Genomic DNA, 19,311 nt, shown 5'->3' with positions numbered 1-19,311 from the left:
TCAGAGTGGGAGATGTAGTTGAAATGTTCTGCCCTTACTCTCTATTTCCCACAACCCCATTTGTCCACATGCGAGGTGGCACATTCTTGTCTTGGGCTAGAGAAGAGCGACTACATTTTTTTCAGAACTTTCCCTGTACCAACAATAGCCTTGCTGACTACCTTAGAAAGGGGAAAAAATCAACTTAAAGTTTAATTTGCACCTTAAAAGTTAATGATAAAAATGCAAATACAGTAACAAACACATCCTCAATCTATAATTTTAAGTAATTTTATTTCAATAGAAATATTTCAGAAAACTGTACTTAAATTCATTTTAAGTTAGCTTATGCAGACACACTGAAGATCGCACACTCACATTTGCATATTAAAAAGAAACAAAAAGTGAGAGAGGAACCAAGCTGCACATCACTCAAGGAGGTCATAGTGCAATCGAGTGCTTCATCATTAGAGTACCTCAAGTTAATTGGGATAAAGAATAAAAATGGCTTGTGTTTTCAGATATATTATTATCACTGGGTACCTGTCCCTACAGATGTTTGATTTCCTTTAGATTATATTGTGAACCAGTTCCCCACCCCTTCCCCACACACATGTACTTCAGTAGGATGTAAAACAATGAATTTGTCAATAATCGAGGTACAGAAACTCTTGAGAGTCTGTTGACTTATTATCAGCTGTTTCACCATAACTATTAAGTCAGTAATGACTGGACTATATATATGTGAGTAGTTCTAGTAGGTCATATCTTCAGGGGAACCAATATTTGTTATCTGGTATCTAAAGCATGGCTAATATTTATGAAGTTTCTGCTTTTCTATTAAGAAAAAAAAGAGCCCAATCCCAAACCACTGTAATTATGTATTCTTTTAATCCCACCATCACTTCTGTAAGTACAAATGGCCAGGGTCAAAATTTAAATTCTGCTAACAATCTTCAAGGACCAGTTAACTCTTTCACTTGGCTTGAACGACTACTTGCCTACTGTAGAACATACTAGCCCTTTAAAAAAATGTGAAAAGAACATCTTGACTCAGGTTAACATTCAGTAGCTCCAGGTCTCCCAATAATCTGAGAGAAGCAGAATATTTCCAAGCTTTGCTTTCACTGAGAAAACTAGCTTAATCTCTTAAACTTTCCTTTAATTTATATAAGAGATATTTTTACTTTCTTGCATATTTGCAAGAAAATAGTAACTGGCAGGTTAAGTGACTACCTGTTTGTTTTGAGTGTTACCTAAATGTAAAATAAATGGAAATAAATCTCATTTCTGGCCAAAGGGACAAGATGTAGGTATCATTTAAGAAACTCAAGTATTTCTGGGTTGTTATCTTATTCTTTTAGGGCTTTCCAAAAGGACCGTACAATTAAATGGTATGCTATGCTCAAAACATCAAAACAAAATAAAACTGAACTTGGCTGAGGAGTGCTCTTCAAATTCGTTTTAAGAGTGCCTATCTGAAGGTTGACTGGGGTGGGTTTTTTTTTTTTTTTTTTGAGACGGAGTCTCGCTGTGTCGCCCAGGCTGGAGTGCAGTGGTGCGATCTCGGCTCACTGCAAGCTCCGCCTCCCGGGTTCCCGCCATTCTCCCGCCTCAGCCTCCGAGAAGCTGGGACTACAGGCGCCCGCCACCGCGCCCGGCTAGTTTTTTGTATTTTAGTAGAGACGGGGTTTCACCGTGTTAGCCAGGAGGGTCTCGATCTCCTGACCTCGTGATCCACCCGCCTCGGCCTCCCAAAGTGCTGGGATTACAGGCTTGAGCCACCGCGCCCGGCTGGGTTTATTTTTAATCTCCTACTCTAAAAGGACAGAAGCAGGCGGGAGCTTGTTTAAAAAGACTCAAAAACCAAGGAGGACTGAAACAATTACCTACAGAGGTTTCTGTAAAGACTTTGTTAGACTTGGGGTGAGAAAGACTAAGCTGGTGGAGAGAGGAATAGCACACACTCCTGAAATAAGAGGAGCAAGAGGGCACGTGATTATTGTCATACTTGATGCCCTAAAATTGCTCTTCAAATAATAAGGCACTGACCAAATTTTCTCCCCACTACAACTTGAGACATAGGTGTAATCAAATTGCTTTCAATACGCAAAAGAGTTTTTATGCCTGGAACTCTTTTCATTAGAACCCTCCAAATTGGGGGAAAAAATGTCATTTTAGACACAAGCCATTTTTAGGGGAGCAAAATCAAAGGTACTTAAATCATTTTGAAAAGGTTCACATGGAAAGTAATTCATCATCAATGCAATTGAATAGCAATATTTTAGCTCAAAGCTTAGAAAAAACAGAATACCACTCTGGCTGCAAAATCATATATTTACTATGTTTGAAAGAAATAATACAAAAGAGAAAATAAAAGCAAACCCTAAAAGGTCACTAAAGAAGTCAGACCAACCTCATCACTTGCTTTGTATCATCTCATGTAATAGCAGTATTATTATTCCACCTGGACACAGTTAAACTCATCTTCATTTTCAAAAAGGGATCCAATTATTTCAAAAGCCTTTGAAGCAGAGGATTTACTTCATTAAAGATTATCTTCTGTTAGGCAACACTGGTACCCCTTGTTTGCAGAAGATGATTACGTGGTGGTTTAAAAACTGGTTGTAAAGGAATGTGCCTCAAAAAAACAGGAAGGAAATCAATACTACATCTATTCACTTAAAAAGCCAATGGATTAAACTTGTTACTACTGATTTTCGATTAGTATGATGCCCTATAGTTTTGTTTTCAGTAGTAAAGATATACAGCTTACAATTTAACTTCAAAAAGAAATAAAAGACTTATGCTCAAGTCATTTGGCCAAAAGATCAACAGGCTGCTCTTTGAGGGCCCCAGTTTAAGCTCATAAGGAGTCTGTAAACATGTTTTCCATTCTTTTTTCCTCCTGTACCAATAGTGCTTCCTAGGCTCCTCATAAATCTTCTAGAAGAGGAATAAAGCCACTTACACAAACTTTGCAGTTATAAACACCCTGACTTTTGATATACATTAAGAACCAATACCAACACAGTCCACATAGAAGGTAGTGCAATAGTTACATGGCATTTTCCACACAGAAAAAAATATTTGAAATTGAAGCACATGCCCAGGGAGAAAAAAATATTGAAACTCAACTTGTTTGGATCCCTTTTTGTAATGTTTACCCAAATAATATTTACATAGTGAAGAAAACAAAATAGGAAGGTGTGTTTGATCAGTTCTTGTTCAATTCTTACTGTCTGGAGGTAAAATTCATATTCTGAAAACAAGCAGAGCCTGAACAGAGGGGGCACGAGGCCAAAAACAGTGCTCTGGAAGGTCATTCTGTAGTTATTTTCAACAGGCTGTATAACATGCCAATCATTATGCTTATCATAAACAGGCTTAAATTTAAATTATAACTGAATTTCTAATGAGTTCTTCTTGGCTAAGGGCGAAACAAATGATCTTAATGCTGATGAACATTTTGAGCTTTTGAGTCACTTATTTACAATTGAGGGTAGGCTTAATAAGAAGATTCATCTTCCCAAGAATAAACTATCTAAATATTTAATATATTTTGGTAACATATTTTCTTTGAATTATTATCAGTTATTATTTGGTGAATTATAGATAAAAAAATTCACCTACACTATTTTAACTCACTTTTCTGTTTTCAATTTACTTCAAATGCTAAAATAATCTTAAAAAGCAATGACTAATTTTTTGAATGAATAAATTTTAAAGACAGAAAAACAACAATGACTTCTGCACTGTTAAAAAATTTAGTCAGTCCGAGGCCACAAGTCTATCTACAAACTATTAACCAAATTTGAACACTATCTTATTCAAAGCAAGCATCCATTAATGTTTAGAGCTGAAAATATCAAACACATCTTCCAGCTTAGCTCTCTCCCTTTGGCAAAACTATGTGATGTCAGGCTCTGACTTCCAGCTGCATATTTCCCCAGATATGGTTAACCTACAACATGTCTACATTAGCTTATTTATGACAAACAAATGAAATAAAAAAAAATCCACAGGGTTCTCATTCACAATACTTTTTAAAAAAAGCACATACACTGTTAAAAACACTATTTCTGAAGAGAAATAAACAAATTAAGAAATTTTAAAAAATGCAAAACAGAAGTAAGATGTGCAAGGTCTACGTAGTAATACTGCTGGCTAAGCAGATGGTGCCTTTCTATTACCCAACATGGGTTAAGCTTACAGCATTAATTGAAAAATCATTCAGCACAGGAAACTTTTGCCCTCTCCAGCCTATGTCACTAACCCCCAGAAATAATGGTATTTCTGCTATTCAAGAAGCATATTTGAACTCTTAACATCTTTTCCAAACATAAAACTAAATTAAAAAACTTAACACTCAAAAAAAGCTCTTCTCTTTTCCTTCGGATGGATTTTAAGTTAATTATTGTATAAGCAATATTTTTGATTGAAGTTTCATGGACTCAAGGGCAAAATACTTATAATAAAAAAGTATAAAATTCTCTAAGAATACGAATGTGAGAAATTTTATGTGAAGCCCAAAGTAACAGAAGTCGATTAGTAGATATCGGTCACAAAGCATTACCCTACTCTGGGCCACTGCTAAAATTTATTATGTCTCAAGAGTTTATAACATTCGACACATAGCCTTTGTTTGAGTGTCATTTTTCGTTAAAATTCTAAGGCATCTCACCTTCAAACTTTTTTTTTTAATAATTCAACATTTACTTTAGAAATTAAATGCACTATTGCATAGAAGAGTTCTCATAAAACTGCTTGGTCAACTACTGACAAAATGTGGTTTCAAGTCAGAGACCTACAGTAAATTTTCAGAAAAATGTTTTGGTATATTTATGGTAAATCACACAAGAAGTATAAAGTTTAGATACTCAAAATTTCCAGAATCTGACATTTTCACCTTTATCCCTCTTAAAATTATTCTGTATGTCTTATAACAAAATACATACGTACATCTATATGTGTTACCTTTTAGCTCCTGAATCTCATATTGAACAAAAAGAGAGAAAATGAATAATAAAAAAATAACTCTGGCATTATGCACATTAAACACTGTAAAGAAAATATCCTGACAAAATATCAATGTCTTGATGATAAAAACCACCTGTGACTGGGAGAAGGGAAAATCCAATTAACTTGGGAAAAGATCTAATTATTGTAAAATCTCAGAAAAGTTTAGGTTGGGATTATAGTTCTTTACTTAAGCAGATCTGTGGTCCAACAATGAATTCATATAGAAAGCTAAACTTTAACCCTAGTTAGAAACAACCATGTTTTCTGAAACCTACTTAAAAAAAGTGTCTGGCAAATGAACACTCAGCCTTTGTACCTCCTGCAGGAAATAATGTTCCCCTTACAGTACTACATTTCAGAAGTTTAGTGTTTAAAAAATTCTCCCCTCATCCAAAACAAAACAAACACCCCCACCCAATCCCAAACAAACCCAACAACTCACATGACTAACACTTCTCATTCCTACACTCTCGCTGTGAGAAAGCCAGTGAGGCTGCAGACTACTAGAGGGAGAACAAACCTTGCAGGTGGGCTGCTGGTACAATCCCTGCTAAGTCTCTTCACCTCGGTTCAAAACGAGCTCCTGATGGAATCCGCAAGAATATGTTTTTCCTTTTTAAAGCATATCTAAAAAAGGCAATTCCCCCCTCTAAAATTATTACAAAGTTAAAAGAAATGCAAATTAGCTACGATCTATTCCAAGCACAGCACCGCCAGAAGATTCACACACACTATTTGGTGTTTCATGTTGGTTTTCCTTTCATTCTTTTAAGGCAGTGGTTTCCACAGGTCAGTTCTGAGATAAGAAGCATGGTTCATGGCAGTTTGTTCTGCAACTCCAATTTGTTCTCTGGGAATATCTCAATTCATTCCCTGAAATTAGTGCTTTTTTGGTTCAGAATTCCAAAGACTGAGACAGAGCCGCTGGGCTCTTCCTGGCACAGGATGGTTTATAGCTGGCGCTCTTTTATCAGGTCCCCATGCTCACATAGAAGCAATAGTTCACCTCTCTTTTTTTTTCTCAGGCTTCTACTCAAAAGTCATCAAGTTTGTAGGAACCTAAAAAATATAAGCATTAAAAACTGAGTTTAAAAGTTGTTTTTCAAAGGAGTATTTCTTATCTTTCCTTGTTACTTAGGCAAGCCCAAATCTTTCCACTTAAGTATCTTTTATTTATTTATTTTTTTATTATGATTTTTTTGAGACGGAGTCTCGCTCAGTGGCCCAGGCTGGAGTGCAGTGGCCGGATCTCAGCTCACTGCAAGCTCCGCCTCCCGGGTTTACGCCATTCTCCTGCCTCAGCCTCCCGAGTAGCTGGGACTACAGGCGCCCGCCACCTCGCCCGGCTGGTTTTTTTGTATTTTTTAGTAGAGACGGGGTTTCACCGTGTTAGCCAGGATGGTCTTGATCTCCTGACCTGGTGATCCGCCCGTCTCGGCCTCCCAAAGTGCTGGGATTACAGGATTGAGCCACCGCGCCCGGCTTAAGTATCTTTTAAAAGGAACTTGATATAAGGAGCTTCAATAGTTTATGAATAATTAACATGCTAGAACATTTTCAAGAGAAAATCACTGAAATGAGTTAATACTCTTTCTAGTAAGATGACATCTATACAGGAGAAGGGGCAGAGACAGTATCTTTCTTGTCTAACACAGGGGGCTCAGTATACGTTTACTGAAGGAATAAATGAATAGAGCAAGACTATGACTCTGGTAGGGTGAGATTCCAGATACACTTGTCATTATTTATTTTCTCATTATATATTACAAAAATTCCTAGGCGCACATTTTAAAATCAGCAAAATAATTTTATAACAAACATTACTAAGAATTTATTTGTAAAATCATGATGAAAGTAAGTAGAGAAAAACAAAATTCCTTATTAGAGTTTCACTAGTTAAATCCTCAAAACCAGTTTTCCAAAGTTGTACTGGTAGAGGTATTCATATGTCAGTGGTCTTTTCTGTCCTTAAGACAGTTGAACAGCTCTCACACTTTAGCAACCTCTCTCTGAAACCTATTACACGCAAAAACATTAATATCTTACAAGTGGCAGCTTCTGAATAAAAAATTATGTTGGACAATATAATCATAACTGAATTATAAATCAAATACAACACAAATGCTCAAGTGCTTAAAGTATACATTTTCAGGCCTGATTATAAAAAACTCATTTGGCCAGGCACGGTGGCTCACGCCTGTAATCCCAGCACTTTGGGAGGCCGAGGCAGGCGGATCACTTGAGGTCAGGAGTTCAAGACCTGCCTGGCCAACATGGTGAAACCCCATCTCTACTGAAAATACAAAAATTAGCTGGGCGTGTGATGAGTGCCTGTAATCCCAGCTACTCAGGAGGCTGAGGCAGGAGAACGGCTTGAACCTGGGAGGCAGACGTTGCAGTGAACCAAGATCACATCATTGTACTCTAGGCTGTGCAACAAGAGTGAAACTCTGTCTCAAAAAAAAAAACAAAAAACAAAAAACAAAAAACTCGTATTTAAGTAAAGTAAAAGTTTCATTTCTTTTTAAGTTGCCTGAATGTGGTTTAAGGTATTTTGCATTTGAGTCAGAGTTTTCTACTAAAACTTTCACAGGTTCTACTTATAAATTTGCCACTGTTCTAATTCTTTTAAGTATAGAAACAAATATTTATACACATCTGGTTGACTTGTTCCACAGAAATACTCACTAATACAGTAAAAGAAATTGAACCTTTAAGCTGATATATGTATATATTATCTAGATTCATCTTGGAATCTGAGATTAAAAAAAGAGAGAGTCTTAATACCCTAAATTGCATTTATAGAAAATGTATGGAAATGAAGTGAATCCTGAAAGGCTTAGTTTAGACAAAGCCAGATCTGTTTCTTTCAATCTGCCCCAGACACTAACTTGACAAGGCAAAAAAATACTTTTTGCTCTATGGCATTTCATGTTCTTTATGGAGGTTGCTAAAAATGGTACCAAATACCGCTATTAGTGTTTCATATATATTTGAAACAATAAAAATTATGAGAAAACAAAGCCCATTCCAACAATATTTAAAAAAACAGCCTTGGGATCGGGACAAGATGGCCAACTAGACATAGCCGGGAAGAGCTTCTCCCACCAAGAGAGATCTGAGTATCTAGTAGACCAGCATACTCCAAGCCTATCTTCTGAGAGGATGCACTGAGAGTGGGTGGAGAGATGATGCAGAACCAGGGTTGAAAAGCAAAGAAGCTAGGAACCCTGCACAGGGTTATGGAGTGCTGGGACTCACTCCTGAATAGCTCCTAAGGAAGGGGTGAGTACAGTAACTGTGGAATGGCCCACTCTCACTACAAACCGCTGGGATCCTAGTGGCAGGAGATCCCACGATCCTCCTGGATATTTGAGTTGCCAGGGAGAACTGCCTGGAGAGCTGGCAGAGACAGAGCTTTAGGTCTACATGGAGCCCAGGGGGTATGGTGTGGGGAAAGCTGCAAAGGAACATGGCCATAGGTGCCCACCCACCAAGGCCCTTCATATTCCTCCAGGTAGCTCTGACCTTTGTTAACTGTTATATTTGGAGAGAGCAGGGCTGTCTTTCCCATGAGACTATGGTGAGTCTGAGCTGCATGTCCCGTTGTCTGCTGGCCCCTTCCAAGGTCCCTGTTTGGCCACTCCTATGAGAGCAGGCACACAGTGTAGCTTCCACTATTCTGTTGGAATGCTTTTGCGGGCGACTGTTGCCATAGTGCTTTTACCAGTGGCCCCCACTAACCTACCAGAACACTTTCACCAGTGACCCCTGAGGAAGTGCTTTTGCCAGTAACCCCTGATGGAGAGGTTTTGCCAGTAGCCTGGGAGCACCTTGGTCCACCCAGTGCAGCTGGTGGTTGACCTCAAGAGGCCAGAGGAAAAAGCCAGGGGCCTGGTCCCAGCCCCTTGGGAGTTACAGCAAACAGCCCAGGAGTGCCAAGCTGAACCTTGGCTCTCTGAAGGCATCCAGAAATGAAGCCAATTGACTATACCCAACTTAGACCACAGTCGAACCCTGAAGGGAAATAAAGAACATAAAAACAAATACCACCACCCAAAAGTCAGCAGCTTCAAAGGATAAAGGAACATCAGCCCTCACAGATGAGAAAGAACCAATGCAAGAACTCTAGCAACTCTAAAAACCACAGTGTCTTCTTACCTTCAGACAACTACAATAGCTTCCCAGCAATGGTTCTGAACCAGATTGAAATGACTGAAATGACAGACATAGGATTTAGAATCTGAATAGCAAGGAAACTCAGTGAGATACAGGAGCAAGTAAAATCCAATTTAAGGAAAACAGTAAAACAATCCAAGAGTTGAAAGACAACACAGCCATTTTAAGAAAGAACCAAACTGAACTGCTAGAATTAAAAAATTCACTCTAGGAATTTCTTTCTTTTTCTTTTCTTTCCTTCTTTTTTTTTTTTTTGAGATGGAGTCTTGCTCTGTTGCCCAGGTTGGAGTGCAGTGGCATGATCTTGGCTCATTGCAACCTCTGCCTCCCAGGTTCAAGCAATTCTCCTGTCTCAGCCTCCCTGGTGGCTGGGACTACAGTAGTGGTTGGGACTAGAGGTGTGCACCAACACGCCCGGCTAATTTTTTTATTTTTAGTAGAGACGGGGTTTCACCATATTGGCCAGGCTGGTCCCGAACTCCTGACCTCAAGTGATCTGCCTGCCTCAGCCTCCCAAAGTGCTAGGATTACAGGCGAGAGCCACTGCGCCCAGCCTAGGAATTTCATAATACAATTGGAAGCATTAACAACAGAATAGACCAAACCAAGGAAAGAATCTCAGAATTCGAAAAGTACTCCTTCAAATTAACAGAGACCACAATAAAGAAAAAAATTTTAAAAATGAGCAAAATCTTTGATAAATAGGGGATTATGTAAAGAGACTAAACCTATGACTCACTGGTGTTACTGCAAGAAAAGGAGAGAGAGTAAGCAACCTGAAACGTATTTGAGGAAACAGTCCACAAAAACTATCCCAATCTTGCTACAGAAGTTGATGTGCAAACTCAAGAAATTCACAGACTCCCCACAAGATACTATACAAGATGACCATCCCTAAAACACTTAATCATCAGATTCGCCAAGGTCAATGCAAAAGAAAAAAATCTTAAATGGAGCTTGAGAAAAGGGGCAGTAAAGGGAACTGCATCAGGCTAACAGTGGACCTTTCAGTAGAAACTTTACAAGCCAGAAGAGGCTGGGGGCCTATTTTTAGCATCCTTAAAGAAAAGAAATTCCAACCAAAAATTTCATGTCCCACCAAACTAAGCTTCATACGTGAAGGAGATAGAAAATCCTTTTCAGACAAGCAAAGACTAAGGAATTCACTATCATCAGACTTGCCTTACAAGAGGTCCTTTAAGAAGTGCTACTTGTGGAAATGAAAGAAAAATAACTGCCACCACAAAAACACACTTAAGCATATAGTCCACTGACACTATAAAGCAACTATACAATGAAGTCTACATAACAAGCAGCTAACTACACGATGACAGGATTAAATCCTCACACATCAATAGTAACCTTGAATGTAAATGGGCTTAAAAGGCAAAGTGGCAAGCTGGACAAAGAAGCAAGACCCAACTGTCTGTTTTCTTCAAAAGAACCATCTCACATGTAACAACATACATAGGCTCAAAGTAAAGGTATGGAGAAAGACTTATCAAGCAAATGGAAAACAAAAAAGAACAAGGGTTGCTAGTCTTATATTACATAAAACAGACTATAAACTAACAATGGTCAAAAAGGACAAAGAAGGGCATTACATAATGATGAAGGGTTCAATTCATCCAGAAGACTAAACTATGCTAAAGATATATGCACCCAACATTGGAGCATCTAGATTTAGAAAACAAGTTCTTAGAGACCTACAAAGAGACTTAGATAACTACACAATGGAAGACTTCAACACCCCACTGATAGTGTCAGGCAGATCACCCAGGCAGAAAACTAACAAAAATGTTCTGGACTTAAGCTCAACATTTAACAAACTAGACCCAATAGACATCTATAGAATACTTCATTCAACAACACAAGAATATACATTCTTCTCACTGGCACAAGACACATTCTCTAAGATCAACCACATGCTTAGCCATAAAACAAGTGCCAACATAGTCAAAAAAATCGAAATCATACCAACCATATCCTCACACTACAGTACAATAAAACTACAAATCAATACCAAGAAGGTTTCTCAAAACCATAGAATTATATGGTACTTAACTTTCTTCCAAATGACTTTTGGGTAAAGAATGAAATTATGAGAGAAATCAAAAAACGATTTAAAACTAAGGAAAACAGAGACACAACATACCAGACTTAATACCTATGTCAAGAAGTTAGAAAGAGCTCAAATTAACAACCTAACATCACAACTGGAGGAACCAGAAAAACAAAAGGAAACTAACCCCAAAGCTAGCAGAAAAAAAGAAATAACCAAAATCAGAGCAGAAGTGAATGAAATTGAGATGCAAAAATGCATACGAAAGAGCAATGAAACCAGAAGTTGGTTCTTTAAAAGAAAAAACAAGATCGATAGACTGGTAGCAAGATTAACAAAGAAAGCAACAGAAAAGATCCAAATAATCACAATCAGAAATTACAAAGGTGACATACAACTGACTCCACAGAAATACAAAAAATCCTCAGAGACTAACACTTATATGCACACAAACTAGAAAACCTAAAAGAAATGGATAAATTCCTGGAAACACACAACCTCTGAAGATTGAATGAGGAAGAAACTGAATCCCTAAAAAGACCAATAATGAGTTCCAAACCTGAATCAGTAATAAAACCCAAAAAAGCCTTGGACTAGACAGATTTCACAGTTGAATTCTACTAGATGTACAAAAAAGAGCTAGTACCAATCCTTCTGAAAACATTCTGAAAAATCAGAAAGAAAAGACTCCTCCCTAACTCATTCCATGAAGTCAACATCATTCTGATACCAAAAACTAGCAGAGACACAATGAAAAAAATAGAACCACAGGTCAATATACTTGAAGAACACAGACACAAAAATCCTCAACAAAATATTAGCAAACTGAATCCAGCAGTATATCAGAAAGTTAATTCACCACAATCAAGTAGACTTTACTCCTGAGATGCAAGGTTGGTTCCCAGATGCAAATCAATAAATGTGATTCACCACATAAACAGAATTAAAAATAGAAAACCATATGATCATCTCAAAAGATGCAAAAAAGGCTTCTGATAAAATTCAACACCCTTTCATGTTAAAAGCCCTCAACAAATTAGGCACTGAAAGAACATCTCTCAAAATAGTAAGAGTCATCTATGGCAAACCCACAGCAACATCATTCTGAACGGGCAAAAGCTGGAAGAATTCCCTTATAGAACTGGAACAAGGATGCCCACTTTCACCACTCCTATTCAACATAGTACTTACTGGAGGTCCCAGCCAGAGCAATCAGACAAGAGAAAGAAATAAAAGGCATTCAAATAGAAAGAGGAAGTCAAACCATCTCTCTTCAGACTATATGATGTTGTATCTAGAAAACCCCACAGTCTCTGCCCCAAAGCTCCTAGATCTGATAAACAACTTCAGCAAACTCTCAGGATACAAAATCAATGTACAAAAATCAAGAGCATTTCTATACACCAGTAACATTCAAACTGAGAGCCAAATCAAGAACACAATTCCATTTACAATAGCCACAAAAAGAAAAAAGTACCTAGGGATACAGCTAATCAAGGAGGTGAAAGATCTCTACTATGAGAATTACAAAACATTGCTCAAAGTAATCAGAGATGACACAAACAAAGGGAAAAGTATTCCATGCTCATGGATTGGAAGAATCAATACTGTTAAATGTCCACATTGTCCAAAGCAATCTACAGATTCAATGCTATTCCTATCAAACTACCAATGACATTCTTCAAAGAATTAGAAAAAAACATTCTAAAATTCATATGGAACAACAACAACAACAACAACAACAACAACAAAAAAAAAAAGAAAAAAAGGCCCAAATAGCCAAAGCAATTCTAAGTAAAAAGAACAAAGCTGGAGGCATTACACTAGCTGATTTCAAACTATACTACAGGGCTACAGTAACCAAAAAATAGCATGGTACTGGTACAAAAACAGATAACAATGGAACAGGATGGAACCAATGGAACAGGATAGAGAGCCCAGAAATAATGTCTCACACGTACCACCATCTGATCTTTGACAAAGCTCACAAAAACAAGCAATGGTGAAAAGACTCCCTATTCAACATACTGCTGGGATAACTGGATAGCCATATACAGAAGATTAAAACTGGATCCCTTCTTTATACTATACATAAAAATCAACTCAAAATGGATTAAAGACTTAAATGCAAAACCTAAAACTATAAAAACCCTGAAAGATAACCCAGGACACACCATTCTGGACACAGGCCCTGGCAAAGATTTCATGATGAAGACTCCAAAAGCAGTTGCAACAAAAACAAACCCTGACAAACAGGACCTAATTAGCGAGCTTCTGCACAGCAAAAGAAACTATCAGCAGAATAAACCAACATTCCTAGAGAAGGGGAGAAAATATTTTCAAACTATGTATCTGAAAAAGGTCTAATATCTAGAATCTATAAGGAACTTAAACAAATTTACAGGCAAAAGACAACTCCATTAAAAAGTGGGCAAAGGACATGAACAGACACTTCTCAAGAGAATAAATACATATGGCCAACAAGCATTTGAAAAATGCCCAATATCACTAATTGCCAGAGATATGCAAATTAAAACTGCAATGAGATACCATCTCACACCACTCAGAATGGCTAAGTCAAAAAATAACAGATGTTGGCAAGGTTGCAGAGAAAAGGGAATGCTTATACACTTGGTAGGAATGGAAGTTCAGCCACCGTGGAAAGCAGCTTGGAGATTTCTCAAAGATCTTAAAACAACTACCATTCAACCCAGCAATTCCATTACTGAGTATATACTCAAAGGAAAATAAATTGTTCTACCAAAAAGACACACATATGTTCATCCCAGCAGTATACACTATATAGTAAAGACATGGAATCAACTTAGGTGCCCATCAACAGTGGACTGGATAAAGAAAATGTGGTACATATATGCTATGGAATACTACACAGTGATTTTTAAATAACAGTGAAATCATGTCCTTGGCAGCAACATGAATGCAGTTGGAGGCCACTAAGCGAAATAATGCAGGAACAGAAAACCAAATACTGCATGTTCTCACTTATAAGTGGGAGCTAAACACTGAATACACCTAGACACAAAGATGGGAACAATCGATGCTGAGCATTACCAGAGTGGGGAGGGTGGGAGAGGGGTGATGGTTGAAAAACCAGTGGGTACCCTGCTCGCTACCTGGGTGACGGGATCATTTATACACCAAATCTCAGTGACACGCAGTATACCCATGTAACAAACTTGCACAAGTACCCTCTGAACCCAAAAGTCAAAAAACAAACAAAAAGAATGGACTTAAAGGATGAAGAAAGTTTGAATCCACCATTTTTTATTTGTGTGACCCGTGTAGGTCATTTTGTATGGTGGAGCCTTAGTTTAAACGATCAAGAAAGGGTAATAACTTACATCTTGATATGACAGGGTGAAAAATACTTCTGTAAGCTTTCTAAGCTGATATAGTGCATCATATTCAATATTACCTACTGATAAAGCTAACTACGTACTTCTGCATTACCAATATGCTAAGTCAATGATTTTCAAATATATTTAACAAACAACTGGTTCCACAAGTCTACATAAATTTCTGTAAATGCGGCTATGTTTTTTATGTCTGCTCTACCAATCTGTGGTTCAACTTCAACTGTGCAACAAGGTTTGGGGAAAACAACACAATGGATTCCTGCTCTTCTGCAGCTGAAAGCCTTTCAATTAGACCATTTTTGTTTCAGTAAAATAAAAGCAAATAAAATCCAAATGGTTTTTGGTTTCACTACCACCACAGAAACCCACATCAATTTGTCAACAGATCAAATAAAGATGAATTTGAATAATTTTTATTAATTTAATATGCCATCTAATTTTTATCCTTTAGAGAACTATACTCTTGACTACCATACTGGCTACCTTTCTCTGCTTTGAACACACCTTAAGCTTGTTCCAGTTTCAGGCTCCCTGCACTTGCTCTTCCCTTAAACAGTTCTCTGCTCTCCTCTTCTTATAGCTCATTCCTTCTTGTGGTTCATGTCAGTACCATCTCCTCAGGGAGATTTTTATGTTTGTACTCCCATTGCTCTGCATCACATACTTCTATTTTGTTTTCTTCATATAGTTCTGACTGTTTGATATTTTGTTACTTGTTTGATGATTATTGTCTAGCTCCTCACTAAAATGCAGACCTTCATGTCTTATTAACTGTAGTCAACAAGAATAAAACCACCACCATTCTCCTAGTTAACTCAGAACTAGTTTGTTTACTTCTCTTGGAACTCTTTTACATATATTCCCAAATTATGGACTATTCTGAGAATTAAGGAGAAATGCTTACCTGTTGTTTGTTACTTTGGCAGGCTGCACTCAAATGCTTAAACCATAGCATTGCATTCATTCTATTGCCAGCTTGAAACTTGTACGAATTTCCTAAAATTATCCAAAACAAGGGGAAATAATAAAATGTAAGGACAATGACACATAATAATTATGCCAGATATTAATGAACAAATTAAACATGACTAGAGTTTTCAGTTTTAGAATTCTATTCACTTAACACCTCCATTTTATTGTATCTCCTATTTTTATCGTATTTCCAATACAATAAAGAATTCTTGATGCAACACATTTACATGCTATCATATTTTCAGAAAGTCACTTTTGCTGCTTATGAATTAGAAGACATAATTTTGTCTCCTTAAATGCTCTTTAGAATAAAATACACCTAAATAAAATAACTGTGTGGCATCTCAAATCTGTGTGGATAAGACTGCAGAATATTGGTTCTGAATACTTACTTACTACTTAGATATCTAAATATTAGACTTTTTTTTTTTTTTTTTTTGTGATGGAGTCTCGCTCTGTCACCCAGGCTGGAGTACAGTGGCGTGATCTCAGCTCACTGCAACCTCTGCCTCCCAGTTTTAAGAGATTCTTGTGCCTCAGCCTCCCAAGAAGCTGGGATTACAGGTGTGCACCACAATGCCTAGCGAAGTTTTCTGTATTTTAGTAGAGACGGAGTTTCACCATGTTGGCCAGGCTGGTCTTGANCAATGCCTAGCGAAGTTTTCTGTATTTTTAGTAGAGACGGAGTTTCACCATGTTGGCCAGGCTGGTCTTGAATTCTTTTTTTTTTTTTTTGTGATGGAGTCTCGCTCTGTCACCCAGGCTGGAGTACAGTGGCGTGATCTCAGCTCACTGCAACCTCTGCCTCCCAGTTTTAAGAGATTCTTGTGCCTCAGCCTCCCAAGAAGCTGGGATTACAGGTGTGCACCACAATGCCTAGCGAAGTTTTCTGTATTTTTAGTAGAGACGGAGTTTCACCATGTTGGCCAGGCTGGTCTTGAATTCTTTTTTTTTTTTTTTGTGATGGAGTCTCGCTCTGTCACCCAGGCTGGAGTACAGTGGCGTGATCTCAGCTCACTGCAACCTCTGCCTCCCAGTTTTAAGAGATTCTTGTGCCTCAGCCTCCCAAGAAGCTGGGATTACAGGTGTGCACCACAATGCCTAGCGAAGTTTTCTGTATTTTAGTAGAGACGGAGTTTCACCATGTTGGCCAGGCTGGTCTTGAATTCTTTTTTTTTTTTTTGAGACGGAGTCTCGCTCTGTCACCCAGGCTGGAGTGCAGTGGTCGGATCTCGGCTCACTGCAAGCTCCGCCTCCCGGGTTTACACCATTCTCCTGCCTCAGCCTCCCGAGTAGCTGGGACTACAGGCGCCGCCACCACGCCTGGCTAATTTTTTGTATTTTTAGTAGAGACGGTGTTTCACCGTGTTAGCCAGGATGGTCTTGATCTCCTGACCTTGTGATCTGCCCGTCTCGGCCTCCCAAAGTGCTGGGATTACAGGCTTGAGCCACCGTGCCTGGCCGCTGGTCTTGAATTCTTGACTTCAAGTGATCTGCCTGCCTTGGCCTCCCAAAGTGCTGGGATTTACAGGCATGAGTCCTCACACCCACACCCGGCCTAAATATTAGTAGATGTTAAGTTTTAACATGCCAAAATGCTTCAACATGTTTAACACTTAAACACTAGCTATTTAGTATAATTAAGGATTAGTCATATAACATTGATAGACTATGCTTTTAGTCTTTAGTTACAAGACATTTGTCAAGATTATTACAGATTTCCAGTTCTGCTGAGAGCACTTAGGGAAAGTCTATGAGGCAACTTTTTCTCTTTTAAGAAATTAGAAATTCATTTGAGCTGTGTGTATTTAGTAGTTCCTATATTGACTTTAATTCAAGACTGACATATAATGAGGATATTTTAAATGGTTACATGTATTAAGGTGAGGAAGCAATAAGCTGAGAAAAGAAAGGATCCATGTACTATATAGGCTGCTCTAAATTAAGCTTTATTTCCTTTTTTTCACTGACCTAAGTTCTTTTTATTTCACAATTTTTGCTGAATTCTATTCTTTCCTTAATAACTGCATTCAATGGCTCAATAACTTAACTATATTTAAGCATTATTCAGCTTTTCCTTGAGACTCTAACACTCAAATAACTTTTTCACTTTCCGAAGTAGTTGTTTCTTCACCAAATGTTTAATTAGTCAAGTAACATTGTTACACTTGCTGAACTCAGACACAGACATTAGGTCAATGTGAAAAGAAGGCATATCTACAATTAATCTGGTCATAGCTACAATTTACATACTCACTCCTCCCCTGCAAAAAACCATTAGTATAGATAGACCTCATAAAATTTTGGCTACCTGAAGTAGTTCTATTAGGCAAGCTAAGAAAAACGGAAGAAAACAAAGAATCTGTTAACTAAATCCAATGAAAATGCTCTCATCTTAAAATTTAATTTCATTAATTATGCCTTTGACGTGGGAAGGAGGCTGGGGTTTTGAATTCAAAATTTTGAGTAGGCTTTTATACACCAACAGCAACCAAACAGAGAATCAAATCAAGAACTCAAAGCTTTTTATAATAGCTACAAAACAAAACAAAAAAACCACTTAGGAATATACTTAACAAAGGAGTCGAAAGATCTCTACGAGGAAACTACAAAACACTGTTGAAAAAAATCACTGATGACACAAACAAATGGAAACACATCCCATGCTCATGGATGGGTAGAATCAATATTGTGAAAATGACCATACTGCCAAAAGCAATCTACAAATTCAATGCAATAGCCATCAAAATACCACTATCATTCTTCACAGAATTAGAAAAAACAATTCTAAAAATCATATACAACCAAAAGAGAGCCCACCACAGTTGAAGCAAGACGAAGCAAAAAGAACAAATCTGGAGGCATCACACTACCTGATTTCAAACTATACTATAAGTCCATAGTCACCCAAACAGCATGGTACTGGTATGAAACTAGGCACATAGACCAATGGAATAGAATAGAGAACTCAGAAGTAAACCCAAATACTTACAGCCAACTAATCTTCAACAAAGCAAACAAAAACATAAAAGTGGGGAAAGGACACCCTTTTTAACTAATGGTGCTGGGATAACTGGCTAGCCGCATGTAGGAGAATGAAACTGGATCCTTATCTCTCATCTTATACAAAAATCAACTCAAGATGAATTGAGGACTTAAATCTAAGACCTGAAACTATAAAAATTCTAGATGACAACACTGGAGAAACCCTTCTAGACACTGGCTTAGGCAAGGATTTCATGACCAAGAACCCAAAAACAAATGCAATAGAAACAAAGATAAATAGTTGGGACCTACTTAAACTAAAGAGCTTTTGCATAGAAAAAGGAACAGTCAGCAGAGTAAACAGACAACCCACAGAGTGGGAGAAAATCTTCACAATCTATACATCTGACAAAGGACTAATATCCAGAATCTACAATGAACTCAAACAAATCAGTAAGAAAAAACCAATCCCACCGAGAAGTGGACTAAGGACATGAATAGACAATTCTCAAAAGAAGATATACAAATGGCCAACAAACAAATGAAAAAATGCTCAACATCACTAATGATCAGGGAAATGCAAATCAAAACTACAATGCAATACTACCTTACTCCTGCAAGAATGGCCGTAATCAAAAAAATCAAAAAACAGTAGATGTTGGCATGGATGCGGTAAAACACGCAACACTTCTACACTGCTGGTGGGAATGTAAACTAGTACAGCCACTATGGAAT

The 19,311-nt window shown here is 37.7% G+C and overlaps 1 long non-coding RNA gene across 1 annotated transcript in view; it reads right to left on the bottom strand.

The window, feature by feature from the left end:
* Nucleotides 1-2,298: 2,298 nt before the first annotated feature.
* The window catches only part of LOC108541916 (uncharacterized), a 25,568-nt gene continuing 8,555 nt past the window's right edge, over nt 2,299-19,311 (bottom strand). The window contains exons 3-4 of the long non-coding RNA XR_001889114.1: nt 15,524-15,615; nt 2,299-6,060 (exon numbers count right to left, since the gene is read on the bottom strand). This is a non-coding gene — a long non-coding RNA (uncharacterized LOC108541916). The remainder of the gene's footprint in view (nt 6,061-15,523; nt 15,616-19,311) is intronic.

This window comes from Rhinopithecus bieti, unplaced genomic scaffold, assembly GCF_001698545.2.
Source record: "Rhinopithecus bieti isolate Rb0 unplaced genomic scaffold, ASM169854v2 scaffold_20101, whole genome shotgun sequence".
NCBI lineage: Eukaryota > Metazoa > Chordata > Mammalia > Primates > Cercopithecidae > Rhinopithecus > Rhinopithecus bieti.
Note: the sequence above shows the minus strand (reverse complement) of the source record. Positions and strands in the feature narration are given on the sequence as shown.